Raw genomic sequence first — 5,454 nt, 5'->3', positions numbered from 1 at the left:
ATACATACATACATAGATACATACATGATAGAGATAGATAGATACATACATACATACATACATGATAGAGGTAGATAGATAGATACATACATACATACATATATAGATACATACATGATAGAGATAGATAGATAGATAGATAGATAGATAGATAGATAGATAGATAAGATAGAAAGAGAGATCAACAGACAGATAATAGATGGAATAGAAGATGGACCGATATAGTAAGTGATCATTATAGACATGATAGATGGTAGGTAATAGGTAGACAGATGATAGATCAATAGATAGACATATAGATAGATAGATAAAATAGCGAGGTGGCGGGCGCCTGTAGTCCCAGCTACTCCGGAGGCTGAGGCAGGAGAATGGCATGAACCCGGGAGGCGGAGCTTGCAGTGAGCTGAGATCTGGCCACTGCACTCCAGCCTGGGTGACAGAGCGAGACTCCGTCTCAAAAAAAAAAAAAGATAGATAGATAAAATAAAACTTAGATGATAGATATAACAAATGATTATGATAGATAGGTGATCTATCTATGTACATATCTATCTATATATAGAGAGACCGAGTAGATACAAAGATTGAGAGATATAGACAGATAATAGATGGAATAGAAGATTAATTGATATAATAAGTGATCATTATAGACATGATGGATGGTAGGTGACAGGTAGACAGATGATAGAGCGATAGATAGATATATAGATAGATAAAATAAAATTTAGATGACACATATAATAAATGATTATGATAGGTGATCTATCTATATAGATATCTATCTATATAGAGAGAGAGAGAGTAGATACAAAGATAGAGCGACATAGACAGATAATAGATGGAATAGAAGAATAATTGATATAATAAGTGATCATTATAGATATGATAGATGGTAGGTGATAGGTAGACAGATGATAATAGATAGATAGATAGATAGATAGATAGATAGATAGATAGATACCAGGTGTGGTGGCTCGCGCCTGTAATCCCAGGACTTTGGGAGGTTGAGGTGGACAGATCACGAGGTCAGAAGTTCAAGACCATCTGACCAACATGGTGAACCCCCATCTCTACTAAAAATACAAAAATTGGTTCAATCGATTCTCCTGCCTCAGTCTCCTGAGTAGCTGGGATTATAGCTGCCTGCACCACGCCGGCTAATTTTGTGTATTTTTATTAGAGATGAGGTTTCACCATGATGGCCAGGCTGCCCTCGAACTCCTGACCTCAGGTGATCTACCTGCCTCGGCCTCTCAAAGTGCTGGGATGACAGGCGTGAGCCACTCCACGTGGCCAATGTGTGGATTTATTAAGTGCCCCTCTTTGGCCGCCCAAAGTGGTGGGATTACAGCTGTGAGCCACCACGCCCAACCCACCATCTAAATTCTGTCTCTGAACTTGACCTCATACCACTCCCTCTCCTGGCACCCATCCCTGCCCCTGAGAAAAGAGAGGCTAAGGAGACCAGGAACCACAGTTGTTTTCAGCTAAGAGGAAACTTCAGGTCAGAAAGTCCCTGCCCAGCCCAAACCCCTCTTTCTAAAGAGAGAACTGGGGCTTCCCAGCAAGGAACAAGAAGGATAGAAGGAATTACATGGTGAGAAAGGAAGCACAAGAAATGCCAGGGTCTTTTTTTTTTTTTTTTTTTGAAACAGAGTCTCTGTCGCCCAGGCTGCAGTACAGTGGTGCTATCTCGGTTCCCTGCAACCTCTGCCTCCCGGGTTCAGGCCATTCTCCTGCCTCAGGCTCCTGAGTAGCTGGGACTACAGGCGCCCGCCACACCCCCCTCAGCTGATTTTTTGTATTTTTAGTAGAGACAGGGTTTCACCGTGTTAGCCAGGATGGTAAAAGAACGAGCTCTCTCACACAAACTCACAGAGTAGAGCTCACTTCAGAGCCTGAACCAAGCTATTTACTAGGGATTCACCCCGTGACCCAAACACTTCCCACCAGACCCCCACCCCCCAGTGTTGGGGATCCCATTTCAACATGAGATTTGGAGGGTACAAACGTAAACACTATCACCATCTCTGTGGGGAAAACAGAGGTCAGCCTGTTACTGTGTCTATATAGAAAGAAGTAGACATAAGAGACTCCATTTGGTTCTGTATTTGAGATGCTGTTAATCTGTGACCCTACCCCCAACCTTGTCCTTGCAAGAGATATGTGCTGTGGTGACTTAAGGTTTAAAGGATTTTGGGCTGTGCAGAATGTGCTTTGTTAAACAAGTGCCTAAAGGCTGCTTGTGGTTAAAGGTCATCACCATTCTCTTAATCTCAAGTAAGAGAAAAACATTTGTCTCCTGCCCTTCCCTGGGCAATGGAACATCTCGGTGTAAACCCCATTGTGTGCTTTGTTTACTGAGCAAAGAGAAAACCGCCTTTAGGAATAAGGTGGGACTGGCTGGAGCAATGCTGCTAAAAGGTTTATGGAGAGTTTGCATATGCATCTGTACGCACAGCAGTTTCCTTTGAACTTATTCAGGTCACAGAGATCTTTTTTTTTTTTTTTGAGGCGGAGTCTCGCTCTGTCGCCCGGGCTGGAGTGCAATGGCCGGATCTCAGCTCACTGCAAGCTCTGCCTCCCGGGTTTATGCCATTCTACTGCCTCAGCCTCCGGAGTAGCTGGGACTACAGGCGCCCGCCACCTCGCCCGGCTAGTTTTTTTTTTTTTTTGTATTTTTAGTAGAGACGGGGTTTCACCATGTTAGCCAGGATGGTCTCGATCTCCTGACGTCGTGATCCGCCCGTCTCGGCCTCCCAAAGTGCTGGGATGACAGGCTTGAGCCACCGCGCCCGGCCTCACAGAGATCTTTATCCATATGTCTTACTGCTGATTTTCTCCCTAAAATGATCCTATTATCCTGCCACTCCCTTATCTTTTTGATGGTAAAGATAATTATCAATAAATACTAAGGGAACTCAGAGACCGGGGCGGCGTGGGTCCTCTGTAAGCTGAGCGCCGGTCCCCTGGGCCCCGCTTTTCTTTCTCTACACTTTGTCTCTGTGTCTTATTTCTTTTCTCAAGTCTCTCGTTCCACCTAACGAGAAACACCCACAAGTGTGGAGGGGTAGGCCACCCCTTCAATCTCAAATGTTTTTTTTTTTTTAGAGGGAATCTTGCTCTGTTGCCAGGTTGGGGCGCAGTGGTGCGATCTCGGCTCATTGCAACCTCCGCCTCCAGGGTTCAAGCCATTCTCCTGCCTCGGTGTCCTGAGTAGCTGGGACGACAGGGATTACAGCTGCACATCCATGGTGGGCTGTGGGACGTTGATGAAAGTAGGGACAGAGAAGTCTACATTCAGCCAAAGTGGAGTCACGGAAACACACTTTGACCTCCCATATGAAAGAATCAAGCAAAACACAGAAAAATGCAACAGTGTTAGTTTCTTTTTTTTTTCTTATTTATGTATTATTATTATTATTATTATTTATTATTTTTTTTTTTTGAGATGGAGTCTCAGCCTATTGTCCAGGCTGGATTACAGTGGTGCGATCTCAGCTCACTACAACCTCCGCATCCCAGGTTCAAGTGATCCTCCTGCCTCAGCCCCCCCGTAGCTGGGATTACAGGCACATGCCACCACGCCTGGCTAAGTTTTGTATTTTTAGTAGAGACGGGGTTTCACCATGTTGGACAGGCTGGTCTCGAACTCCTGACCTCAGGTGATCCACCTGCCTCAGTCTCCCAAAGTACTGGAATCACGGCGTGAGCCACAGCAAGCAGCCTTATTATTATTTGAGACAGAGTTTCACTCTCGTCACCCAGGGTGGAGTGCAGTGGCACAATCTCAGCTCACTGCAACCTCTGTCTCCCGAGTTCAAGTGATTCTCCTGCTTCAGCCTCCCAAGTAGCTGGAATTACAGGCACGCGTAAACCACGCCCGGCTAATTTTTGTATTTTTTTTTTTTTTTTTTTCCCAAGACAGAGTCTTGATCTGTCGCCCAGGCTGGAGTGCAGTGGCTGGATCTCGGCTCACTGCAAGCTCCACCTCCCGAGTTCATGCCATTCTCCTGCCTCAGCGTCCCGAGTAGCTGGGACTACAGGCGCCCGCCACCATGCCCGGCTAATTTTTTGTATTTTTAGTAGAGACAGGGTTTCACCGTGTTAGCCAGGATGGTCTCCATCTCCTGACCTGGTGATCCGCCCACCTCGGCCTCCCAAAGTGCTGGGATTACAGGAGTGAGCCACTGTGCCCGGCCTGATTTAACCATTTTCACAACAGACACGGACACTTTTGGAAAGGTTTTGCCTTTGTAAACCAAAAAGTATTGTAACTGTCTTTGCAAAAATTCTTAACTGAGAGTCAGCCACGGTGGCTCACACCTAGAATCACAGCCCTTTGGGAGGCTGAGGCAGGCCTGAGGTCAGGAGTTCGAGACCAGCCTGACCAACATGGCAAAACCCCGTCTCTACTAAGAAGACAAAAATTAGCCGGGCGTGGTGGCGCATGCCTGTAATCCCAGCTACTCAGGAGGCTGAGGCCGGGCACAGTGGCTCATGCCTGTCATCCCAGCACGTCGGGAGGCCGAGGAGGGTGGATCACCTGAGGTCTGGAGTTCGAGACCAGCCTGACCAACATGGTGAAACCCCGTCTCTACTAAAAATACAAAAATTATCCAGGCATGGTGGTGGGTATCTGTAATCCCAGCTGTTCAGGAGGCTGAGCCAGGAGAATCACTCGAACCCGGGAAGCGAGGTTGCGGTGAGCTGAGGTTACACTACTGCACTCCAGCCTGGGCAACAGAGTGAGACTCTGTCTCAAAAATAAATAAATAAAGGCTGGGCGTGGTGGCTCATTACTGTCATCCCAGCACTTTGGGAGACCGAGGCGGGTGGATCACCTGAGGTTGGGAGTTCAAGAGCAGCCTGACGGACATGGTGAAACCCCGTGTCTGCTAAAAATACAGAAATTAGCTGGGTGTGGTGGCAGGGATCTGTAATCCCGTCTATTCAGGAGGCTGGGGCAGGAGAATCGCTTGAAACCAGGAGGTGGAGGCTGCAGTGACCTGAGATTATATTACTACTATACTCCAGCCTGGGCAGCAGAGCAAGACTCCGTCTCAAAACTGATGAATAATCAATTAATAATTAATTAATATAATTAATGATGATCAACAATCAATTAATGATTGGAGATTATCGATTGATTGATATGATAATTAATAATTAAAATCAATTAATAATTGGTGATAATAATAACCAATTAATAATTAATGATCATTGATAATTAATTAATATATTTGGCGCGTAGGAGCTTGGGAAGTGGGGAGCGCTGGTCAGTCAGGTCTGAGATGGAATCATAGTGGGTTATGATGGTATAAGGTTGGAGACCCAGGTTTTATCAAGCAGATGAGGCCTCCAGTTAGCAGGCTTGAGAGGAAATAGATTGTAAATGTGTCTCCTTTCTTTTCTTTCTTTTCTTTTCTTTCTTTTTTTTTTTTTTTTTTTTTT

The sequence above is a fragment of the Piliocolobus tephrosceles genome, chromosome Y (genome assembly GCF_002776525.5).
Source record: "Piliocolobus tephrosceles isolate RC106 chromosome Y, ASM277652v3, whole genome shotgun sequence".
NCBI classification, from domain to species: Eukaryota; Metazoa; Chordata; class Mammalia; order Primates; family Cercopithecidae; genus Piliocolobus; species Piliocolobus tephrosceles.
The sequence above is the reverse complement of the archived record's forward strand: the minus strand, read 5'-3'. Positions refer to the sequence as shown.